The following is a 12354-nucleotide window of genomic DNA, read 5'->3' on the forward strand; positions in this document are numbered from 1 at the left end:
TGCTTAGCTCCTCGCTGTGGAACTTTTATTAACGATTTTCAGCCATTTCAATTACAATCATGCAATTATTAATTTCATTATTCATTGTTGCATTTGGTCTGATGCTACATATGCTTAGCTCCTGATGTTGCCGCTGGAATGCTTGGCCCCGTGATTGCTGCTTGCAGCTATATTTAGGGGCCAAGCACCGAAGGTGCGTAGGCACCTATTGTTTCCGTTGGCGTTATTAGGGGCCAAGCACCGAAGGTGCGTAGGACCCTCTTGTTTTTGTTGGCGTTCTTATTATTATTATTATTATTATTATTCTTCCGACTGGGGGTCTATGGCAGCCCATAGAACCGAATGCGGGAAAGTTGTAATGGTTTGACATTCTTATAGAGGACAGTGCCAACATTAAGTACACCAATTTTGGTGTGTCTAAGACATTCCCTCTAGCGCCACCAACTGTCCAAAATTTCACTTTAATTTTGTTAATAACTTTTTGACCGTAAGGCCAATCATCAAAATTCTTTTTTCATCTGATTTCTGAGCTCATGCCGATTCGATTGCACCATAGCAAATCATTTTCCGTCATAGAAATGTGGCCGCCATTTTGAATTTCTTTAAAAACCTACTTTTTCGAACTCGTCCTAGACGGTTTGTCCGATTCACACGAAAATTGAACCAGATCATCTTCAGTCAGTGCTGACCAAAAGTTATGCAAATCAAATTGATTCGTCAAACCGTTTTCGATAAACGCTCAAACAAATTTTACGTAACGCTTGCAAAAACAGTCGTAAGGCTGTATCTATGCAACGATTTATTCTATTCTGACCAAACTTGGTACATGTCATAACAAGCATGACCTGAGGCTACATGCTGTGTTTCGGCGCAGCGCCACCTACTGGTCCAGAGATATGAAAAATTGCTATTTTTGCTTATAACTTTTGAACAGTTTGTCCAAAAATCATAACATTTGTCTTGTTAGATTCAGGGCTACATGCCAAGTCGACTGATATCCAATATTACCATTTTGGCCATTTTGACTGTCGGCCATTTTGAATTTTGTGCTAAAATGCTGTATTTTAAGAACACATCAACGGATTGTTACGAAACTTGGTATGGGTCATCAGCACAATGTCCTGAAGGAGCGTGAGAAGTTTCGAAACAGCGCCACCTAGTGGTGATCTTCTTTTTTAAAATGCTTATAACTTTGGGTGTGGTCGACTTATTTTCACCAGACTCATTAAATTGGACTCCTGAAACCTTTCCGAGTCCTACGATACCAAACATGCTAGGTTTCGCCTTACGGTTTGTGTAGCGTTATGATTTAGCGCTTAAAAAACATTTGGCTATATCTTCGAAACCGCTTGTCTGATCGAGACGAAACCACCATCAGAAGTTCGGAAACATAGGTCGATAGCTATAAGCCAATGCCCAAATGCCAAAATATTGATAGTAAGGGGTAGTAATATTCAATCAAAGTCAAGAGTCAGTCATTTTTTACGTGCTTTTTCATATAAATGTCTATAACTCTGAAGTGAATTGAGATATTTTCACCAAAATTGACACACATATGTATGGGCTCACTCTGAGCAAACATAAAAAAAATGGTGGGACTGAGCCTCTTGGTGGCGCTATAATAGAACAAAACATGAAATTCTCATTGACTTCAATATAGTTTTGTGAAATAAAATGCTATACTAAACAAATGCATTGGTGTAATGTTACGAAACTCAGAATGTGCCAACAACACCATCCCCTGAAGGTACTCAAAATATTTTGAAACAGCGCCACCTAGTGGACAAAAGTTATAACTTAATTTACATAAAGGCTAATAACTTTTGAATAAATCTGGCTATTGACATCATGCTGGTCTTCATAGATTCCTTGGGTCACGCCGAGAACATAGATATAAAGTTTTTCTTATTTGGCTGAACTTCCTGTCCGCCATTTTGATGAATGTTGAAAACCTACTTTTTCGAACTCCTCCTAGACCGTTTGTCTGATTTTCACCAAATTTGACGTGGATCATTTTCAGACCATCCTGGCAAAATGTTATGGATATCGTATCGATATACGAAGCGGTTCTCATTTAGCGCATCAACGAATTTGCTGGAAGGGTGCCAAAATGCATTTGAGGCTGTATCGCTGCAAAGCTTTGACATATTTGCACCAAACTTTGTATTTGTCATCGTCACCTCACACTGACCTTTCCAAACTAATTTGGTAACAGCGCCACCTATTGATTACACGTGATAAGCAAATAAATCCTATTACTAGTTGTTGTGTTTATTGTTTTCAAGCCATTTTGCCTAAAATAATCTTAAAACTGTCTTAATTACTCATTCCTGCCATTCGTCTGAAGCTTTCTTCTGTAGTGCTTGGCCCCGTTATTGCTGCTTGCAGCTATATTTATTATTCTTCTTCTTCTTCTTCTTCTTCCGCCGCAAGTCTATGGCAGCCCATAGAACCGATTGCGGGAAAGTTGTATAATTTGGCACACTGATAGAGGACAGTCCCAGCATTAACTATAGCAAATTTGAAGTCTCTAACTCCAACTCTCTAGCGCCACCACTTGTCCAAACTTTCAATGTTTCTATGCTAATAACTTTTGAACCGTAAGCCAGAAAATGAAAATTATTTTTTCTTCTGAATCCTTGGCTCATGCCAAGTCGAATGAACCCCAAAATTCAAAAATCGCAAGGTTTAGTTTTTTGGCTATTTTCAATTATTCGACAAACCTACTTTTTCGAACTCGTCCTAGACGGTTAGTCTGATTGCCACGAAAATTGTCTCAGATCATCTTCAGACCAGGCCGGCAAAAAGTTATGGAATTCAAGTTGATTCGTCCAACCGTTGTCGAATGACACGTAAACTAATTTGACGAAATGCACGCAAAAATGCACGTGAGGCTATATCTCGGCAACAGTTTGTCATATTGAGACCAAACTTGGTGTGTGTTTTAACAAGCATGAACTGAGACTACCTGCAGTGTTTCGACACAGCGCCACCTAGTGGTCAGGAGATATGAAAAATGCATATTTTGGCTTATAACTTCTGAATGGTTTGGCCAAAAATCACACAACTGGTCTCTTTAGATTCAGTGAGTCATCTCGAGTCGAATGATATCCAATTTTCCCGTGTCGGCCATTTTAGGCGTCGGCCATTTTGAATTATGTGTTAAAATGCTGTATTTTTTGAACGCAGCATCGTATCGTTTCGCAAATAATTACAAAAATATTCGGCTCCATGCCCTGAAGGTACTCAAAAAGTTTGGTGGCAGCGCCACCTTGTGGCCAATAGTTATAATGAAATATCACATAAATGCTAATAACTTTTGAATAATTTAGACTATTAAAATTAAAATGGTCTCGCTATATTCTGTGGGTCATGCCGAGAGCATTGATACCAATTATGTGAAAATTGGCCATACTTCCTGTCCGCCATTTTGCTTAATGTTGAAAACCTACTTTTTCGAACTCCTCCTAGACCGTTAGTCCAATTTTCACCAAATTTGACGTGAATCATCTTCAGACCATGCTGGCAAAAAGTTATGGATTTCGTGTCGATATACGAAACAGTTCTCATTTAGCGCATCAACGAATTTGCTGGAAGGGTGCCAAAATGCATTTGAGGCTGTATCTCTGCAACGCTTTGACATATTTGCACCAAATTTTGTATGTGTCATCGCCACCTCACACTGACCATGCCACAGAAATTTGGTGACAGCGCCACCTATTGGTCAAGAGTAATAAACCATTCATTAACCATGAATAATTACACTTGTAAAAATGCTAATAACTTTTTATTGCATTAGCCCATTCGAATGGAACTGGGCTCAAAATATTCCCTGGTTTATGCCGATAACATAGATACCAAATATACCATAGTAAGCTGAACTTCCGGTCCGCCATTTTGATTTATGTTGAAAACCTACTTTGTCGAACTCCTCATCAACCGTAGGTCCGATTTTCACCAAATTCGAATCAAATGATCTTCAGACTATGCTGACTCAAAGTTATGGCTTTTGAGTCGATAGACAAAACCGTTTTCGCATACCACATCGACGAATTTGAGGCACAATGAGAAAATGACACTTGAGGCTGTATCCCTGGAATGCTTTGGCATATTGACACCAAACTTTGTGTGTGTCATTGAAAAGTCACACAGAGTACACCAAATTGATTTAATAACAGTGCCACCTATTGGTCAAGCTTGATAAGCCAAGTAATCATGCTACTAGAGGTGGTATTATAATTTTTTTTTGCCATTTCAATTACAATAATTCCAAAATTGCTGTTATTGCTCATTAATGAATTTGGTGTGATGCTTCATGCGATGCTTAGCTCCTACATTTGCCGTTGGAGTGCTTGGCCCCGTAATTGCTGCTTGCAGCTATATTTAGGGGCCAAGCACCGAAGGTGCGAAGGCACCTATTGTGTTTGTTGGCGTTATTATTATTCTTCCTCTTCTTCTTCCACCCCAAGTCTATGGTAGCCCATAGAACCGATTGCGGGAAAGTTGTATAATTTGGCACACTAATAGAGGACTGTCTGAACATTAACCGTAGCAAATTTGAAGTCTCTAACTCAAACTCTCTAGCGCCACCAATTGTCTAAACTTTCAAAAACTTGATGCTAATAACTCTTGAACCGTAAGCCACAAAATGAAAATTCTTTTTTCCTGTGATTCCTTGGCTCATGCCGAGTCGAATGGACACCGAAATTCAAAAATCGCAAGGTTTAGTTTTTTCGCTATCGTCAATTGTTCGTAAAACCTACTTTTTCGAACTCGTCCTAGGCCGTTGCACCGATTGTCACGAAAATTGAATCAGATAATCTTCAGACCATGCTGGCAAAAAGTTATGGAATTCAAGTTGATTTCTCAAACCGTTTCCGAATAGCTCATGAACGAATTCTTCGAAAAGCACGCAAACGTGAACGTGAGGCTATATCTCCGCAACGGTTTGGCCTATTGAGACCAATCTTGGTGGGTCTTATAACAACCATTCCCTGGGACTACCTGCAGTGTTTCGGCGCTGTGCCCCCTAGTGGTCAGGAGATATGAAAAATGCATGTTTTTGATCATAACTTCTGAACGGTTTTGCCAAAAATCACAAAAGTGGTGTCTTTAGATTCAGTGCATCATTCCGAGTCGAATGATACCGAATTTTCCCAATTCGGCCATTTTGGGCGTCGGCCATTTTGGATTTAGTTGTAAATTGCTGTATCTTAAGAATGAAGTTCCGTATCGTTTCGCAAATAATTACAAAAATGTCCGGCTCCATGCCCTGAATGTACACAAAAAAATTGGGGGCAGCGCCACCTTGTGGTCAATAGTTATAACGATTTTTTCGAAAAATGCTAATAACTTTTGCATACATTAGCCTATTGTAACAAAGCTGATGTTGATAGATTCCTTGGGTCATGCCGAGAACACCGATACCCCATTTGTCAATTTTGGCAAAATTTCCTGTCCGCCATTTTGATTCATGTTGAAAACCTACTTTTTCGAACTCCTCCTAGACCGTTGCTCAGATTTTCACCAAATTTGATTTGGATCATCTTCAGACCATGCTGGCAAAAAGTTATGGAATTTGTGTCGATACACGTAACCGTTTTCAATTAGCGTACCAACGAATTTGCTGGAAAGATGCCAAACTGCATCTGAGGCTGTATCTCTGCAAAGGTTGGAGATATTTACACAAAACTTAATATGTGACATTGTCACATCACATTGACCACGCCACATCATTTTGGTCACAGCGCCACCTATTGGTCAAGAGTAATAAACCAATCAATAACCGCTAATTATTACATTTCCAATAATGCTAATAACTTTTGATTGCATTAGCCTATTATCATGAAACATGTCTCAAAATGTTCCTTGGGACATGCCGACAACATACATACCAATTATGTCATATTAAGCAAAACTTCCTGTCCGCCATTTTGATTCATGTTGAAAACCTTTTTTTTTTAAACTCATCCTCAACCGTTTGTCTGATTTTCACCAAAATTGAATCAGATCATCTTCAGACCCTGCTGACAAAAAGTTATGGATTTCGTGTGAATAGACGAAACCGTTTTTGTACAGCGCTGCTTCAGATGTCAGGCATCTTCACAAAATGAGTCTGAGGCTATATCTCTGCAAAGCTTTGTTGTAATTAAGCCAAACTTGTGTGTGCCATTGTGTAACATGGAGAATAGGCTCACAGACACTTACACACAGAAATGAAATGGTTCAACTATTATATGAATAATCAATAAGCATGATTACACACACACACACACACACACAGAGAGAAGTACATGCCCACACATTTTGTTGTATGTAGATATTTGAAATAAATTATAGGTGACACACAACTCACAGAAAGACTTCTTTTCTTACATTTCTATGTCAGGTTTCATTGCATTCATATTCTGACATAATAGTAAACATTTGATATACATGTATGAATAAATTGTTGAACTTTCACTCAATGTGATCTTAAATGCTTGAACAGTAATATTAAATAATAGTAATATATATTTTTCTACATGAATCAATCATCGAGACAATGAACTGTAATGTTTTAGTCTTTAGTGAGCCCATTAGTGGTCTTCCAGTGACATCTAGTGGTCGTAAATGCAATTTATCATACAACACTGTCTCTTTAACCTTTATAACTGTTATATGTTGTCTTAATTTCATTCCAAAGAAGCATACGCAATTTATGTATAATTTCACAGTCTAGATAATATTACTGCACTGATTTTAAATAACCTAGATATGGCTGACAGTAAAAGAATAGAACAGAATTACAGACACACACAAACATGAAATGTTTAAACTAGTATATTAATACTCAATAAGCATGCTTAAACCCACACACAGATGCACACATTTTGTTATATATATAGATAATTAAAATAAATGATGGGTGATAAAACCTATTGCAAGTCTTCTGTTTTTATGGGCTTCTATGTCATTTTTCAGGTTTCATTGCAATCATAATCTGGCATAATTATAAACATTAGATATATCTGTATGAATAAATTGGTAAACTTTGACTTAATGTGATCTGAAATGCTTGAACAGTAATATTAAATAATAGTAATATACATTTTTTTTAGATGAATCCTTCAACAAGCCCATAAACTGTAATGTTTTAGTCTTTACTGAGCTCATTAGTGGTCTTCCGGTGACATCTAGTGGTTATAATTGCAATTTTTTATTCAACACTGGGTTTTGAAGCTTTATAAATATTACAGTGTTCTTTTTTACCTAATCTCTGTTAAATTTTGCATGATTGTTTAGAAAAAATACAGATCTAATGCATGTGTGATTATATTACCCCTTTTTTTGCAGTTTAATGCCATTCACAACAGAAATCTTTTTTTTTTTTGGCCATTTTAACTGTTATAGCACCAGCTATTTTCTGATCTTAATGAAACTTTGCATGCTTGGTGGGTCATCTTTCACATGTTATAACCAAGTTTCATAAAGTTTTGAGTTTTTGTTTCAGTTTTATAGGCTTTAGGTTACATGTGGCCACGGCCCTTTCCTAAATGACCTCTTATAGCTAACCAAAGGACAAAATGCAACATATTTTTGAAAATTATTGATCTAGAGAGTCCAGAGAATTTTATTGCAGTGGTTTGATCAAGACTGAACAAAAAACCAGGTGACCCAAAACATTCAAATTCGTGGACCAATTTTATGAAAAAGGCTATAACTCGGGAACAAAATGAGATATCTTCACCAAACTCAGAACTCATATGCATGAACAAAAACTTTAGTCAAATTATTATTATTTTTTCCATATCTGCCACTTGGTGGCGCTACAGGATGAAAAAAAATCAAATGGCTATAACTAAGCAACCGTTGATCCAATCAACTTGAAAATTGATATGGCCCAATGTGGCACAAGTGCTCTATGAGGAATTTCACTTATCTTAAAAAACATGGCCGCCATTGGCCAAACAACTTTAAGCACCTATTTGACAAGGTTAATGGAAGTCGATCGGAACGAAACTCGGTGGGCATGTTCGACTCATTGCCCTAAAGGTCTGTAAGTATTTTGAAAGAAATTGCCCACAACATTGTCACCTCCCACAGAACACAACAAAGCGATTTGATTACAGCGCCACCTATTTTCCAAAAATGATAATGCATCATTTTACTGGAATTTTCCTGGCTGTTTCAATTACACTCTTCCAATAATTGCTTTTCTTACTCGTTGCATTTGGTCTGATGCTCCATGCCATGCTTAGCTCCTCGCTGTGGAACTTTTATTAACGATTTTCAGCCATTTCAATTACAATCATGCAATTATTAATTTCATTATTCATTGTTGCATTTGGTCTGATGCTACATATGCTTAGCTCTTGATGTTGCCGCTGGAATGCTTGGCCCCGTGATTGCTGCTTGCAGCTATATTTAGGGGCCAAGCACCGAAGGTGCGAAGGCACCTATTGTGTTTGTTGGCGTTATTAGGGGCCAAGCACCGAAGGTGCGAAGGCACCTATTGTGTTCGTTGGCGTTATTATTAGGGGCCAAGCACCGAAGGTGCGTAGGCACCTATTGTAATCGTTGGCGTTATTAGGGGCCAAGCACCGAAGGTGCGTAGGACCCTCTTGTTTTTGTTGGCGTTCTTATTATTATTATTATTATTATTCTTCCGACTGGGCGTCTATGGCAGCCCATAGAACCGAATGCGGGAAAGTTGTAATGGTTTGACATTCTGATAGAGGACAGTGCCAACATTAAGTACACCAATTTTGGTGTGTCTAAGTCAATCCCTCTAGCGCCACCAACTGTCCAAAATTTCACTTTAATTTTGTTAATAACTTTTTAACCCTAAGGCCAATCAACGAAATTCTTTTTTCCTCTGATTTCTGAGCTCATGCCGATTCGATTGCACCCTACGAAGTCATTTCCGTCATAGAAATATGACCGCCATTTTGAATTTCTTTAAAAACCTACTTTTTCGAACTCGTCCTAGACGGTTTGTCCGATTCACACGAAAATTAAACCATATCATCCTCAGGCAGTGCTGACCAAAAGTTATGCAAATCAAATTGATTCGTCAAACCGTTTTCGATAAACGCTCTAACAAATTTTATGTAGTGCTTACAAAAACAGTCGTAAGGCTGTATCTCGGCAACGACTTATCCTATTCAGACCAAACTTGGTACATGTCATAACAAGCATGACCTGAGGCAACATGCTGTGATTGGGCGCAGCGCCACCTACTGATCCGGAGATATGAAAAACTGCTATTTTTGCTTATAACTTCTGAACAGTTTGTCCAAAAATCATAACATTGGTCTTGTTAGATTCAGGGCAACATGCCGAGTCGACTGATATCCAATTTGACCATTTCGGCCATTTTGACTGTCGGCCATTTTGAATTTTGTGCTAAAATGCTGTATTTTCTGAACACATCAACGGATTGTTACGAAACATGGTATGGGTCATCAGCACAATGTCCTGAAGGAGTATGAGAAGTTTCGAAACAGCGCCACCTAGTGGTGATCTTCTATTTTTAAATGCTTATAACTTTGGGTGTGGTCGACGTATTTTCACCAGACTCATCAAATTGGACTCCTGAAACCTTACAGAGTCCTACAATACCAAACATGCTAGGTTTTGCCTTACGGTTTGTGTAGCGTTGTGATTTAGCGCTTAAAAAAACATTTGGCTATATCTTCGAAACCGCTTGTCTGATCGAGACGAAACCACCGTCAGAAGTTCGGAAACATAGGTCGATAGCCATACGCCAATGCCCAAATGCAAAAATATTGATAGTAAGGGGTAGTAATATTCAATCAAAGTCAAGAGTCAGTCAATTTTTACGTGTTTTTTCATGTAAATGTCTATAACTCTGAAGTGAATTGAGATATTTTCACCAAAATTGACACGCATATGTATGGGCTCACTCTGATGACACATAAAAGAAATGGTGGGACTGAGCCTCTTGGTGGCGCTATAATAGAACAAAACATGAAATTCCCATTGACTTCAATACAGTTTTGTGAAATAAAAGGCTATACTAAACAAATGCATTGGTGTTATATTCCACAACTCAGAATGTGCCAACAACATCATCCCCTGAAGGTACTCAAAATATTTTGAAACAGAGCCACCTAGTGGTCAAAAGTTATAACTCAATTTACATAAAGGCTAATAACTTTTGAAAAGATCTGGCTATTGACATGACGCTGATCTTAATAGATTCCTTGGGTCAAGCCGAGAACATAGATATCAAGTTTTCCTTATTTGGCTGAACTTCCTGTCCGCCATTTTGATTAATGTTGAAAACCTACTTTTTCGAACTCCTCCTAGACCGTTAATCAGATTTTCACCAAATTGGACGTGGATCATCTTCAGACCATGCTGGCAAAATGTTATGGATTTCATGTCGATATACGAAACGGTTCTCATTTAGCGCATCAACAAATTTGCTGGAATGATGCCAACATTCATTTGAGGCTGTATCTCTGCAAAGCTTTGACATATTTGCACCAAACTTTGTATGTGTCATCGTCACCTCACACTGACCATTCCAAACTAATTTGGTAACAGCGCCACCTATTGGTTACATGTGATAAGCCAATAAATCCTATTACTAGTTGTTGTGTTCATTGTTTTTAAGCCATTTTGCCTAAAATAATCGTAAAACTGTCTTAATTACTCATTCCTGCCATTCGTCTGAAGCTTGCTTCTGTAGTGCTTGGCCCCGTTATTGCTGCTTGCAGCTATATTTATTATTATTCTTCTTCTTCTTCTTCTTCCGCCGCAAGTCTATGGCAGCCCATAGAACCGATTGCGGGAAAGTTGTATAATTTGGCACACTGATAGAGGACAGTCCCAACATTAACTATAGCAAATTTGAAGTCTCTATCTCCTACTCTCTAGCGCCACCACTTGTCCAAACTTTCAATGTTTGTATGCTAATAACTTTTGAACCGTAAGCCAGAAAATGGAAATTCTTTTTTCCTCTGAATCCTTGGCTCAGGCCAAGTCGAATGAACCCCAAAATTCAAAAATCGCAAGGTTTAGTTTTTTCGCTATTTTCAATTATTCGAAAAACCTACTTTTTCGAACTCGTCCTAGACGGTTAGTCCGATTTTCACGAAAATTGGCTCAGATCATCTTCAGACCATGCTGGCAAAAAGTTATGGAATTCAAGTTGATTCGTCCAACTGTTGTCCAATGACACGTAAACAAATTTGACGAAAAGCACGCAAACATGCACGTGAGGCTATATCCCGGCAACGGTTTGTCATATTGAGACCAAACTTGGCGTGTGTTATAATAAGCATGAACTGAGACTACCTGCAGTGTTTCGACACAGCGCCACCTAGTGGTCAGGAGATATGAAAAATGCATATTTTGGCTTATAACTACTGAATGGTTTGGCCAAAAATCACACAACTGGTCTCTTTAGATTCAGTGAGTCATGTCGAGTCAAATGATATCCAATTTTCCTGTGTCGGCCATTTTAGGCGTCGGCCATTTTGAATTATGATTTAAAATGCTGTATTTTTTGAACGCAGCATCGTATCGTTTCGCAAATAATTACAAAAATATTCGGCTCCATGCCCTGAAGGTACTCAAAAAGTTTGGTGGCAGCGCCACCTTGTGGCCAATAGTTATAATGAAATATCACATAAATGCTAATAACTTTTGAATAAATTAGTCTATTAAAATTAAAATGGTCTCGCTATATTCTGTGGGTCATGCCGAGAGTATTGATACCAATAATGTGAACATTGGCCTTACTTCCTGTCCGCCATTTTGCTTAATGTTGAAAACCTACTTTTTCAAACTCCTCCTAGACCGTTAGCCCAATTTTCACCAAATTTGACGTGCATCATCTTCAGACCATGCTGGCAAAAAGTTATGGATTTTGTGTCGATATACGTAACGGTTCTCATTTAGCGCATCAACGAATTTGCTGGAAGGGTGCCAAAATGCATTTGAGGCTGTATCTCTGCAACACTTTGACATATTTGCACCAAACTTTGTATGTGTCATCGCCACCTCACACTGACCATGCCACATAAATTTGGTAACAGCGCCACCTATTGGTCAAGAGTAATAAACCATTCATTAACCATGAGTAATTACACTTTTTAAAATGCTAATAACTTTTTAATGCATTAGCCTATTTGAAGGAAACTGGGCTCAAAATATTCCCTGGCTTATGCCGATAACATAGATACCAAATATACCACGGTAAGCTGAACTTCCGGTCCGCCATTTTGATTTATGTTGAAAACCTACTTTGTCGAACTCCTCATCAACCGTAGGTCCGATTTTCACCAAATTCGAATCAAATGATCTTCAGACTATGCTGACTCAAAGTTATGGCTTTTGAGT

General features: G+C 38.3%; 1 long non-coding RNA gene across 1 annotated transcript in view; it reads right to left on the minus strand.

Annotated features, from left to right (window-relative positions):
• The window catches only part of LOC127968395 (uncharacterized), a 114743-nt gene extending 104426 nt beyond the window's left edge, over positions 1–10317 (minus strand). Inside the window, exon 1 of the long non-coding RNA XR_008155968.1 lies at positions 10116–10317. This is a non-coding gene — a long non-coding RNA (uncharacterized LOC127968395). The remainder of the gene's footprint in view (positions 1–10115) is intronic.
• Between the last annotated feature and the right edge of the window lie 2037 nt (positions 10318–12354).

Source organism: Carassius gibelio, chromosome B11, assembly GCF_023724105.1.
Source record: "Carassius gibelio isolate Cgi1373 ecotype wild population from Czech Republic chromosome B11, carGib1.2-hapl.c, whole genome shotgun sequence".
Classification (NCBI taxonomy): Eukaryota; Metazoa; Chordata; class Actinopteri; order Cypriniformes; family Cyprinidae; genus Carassius; species Carassius gibelio.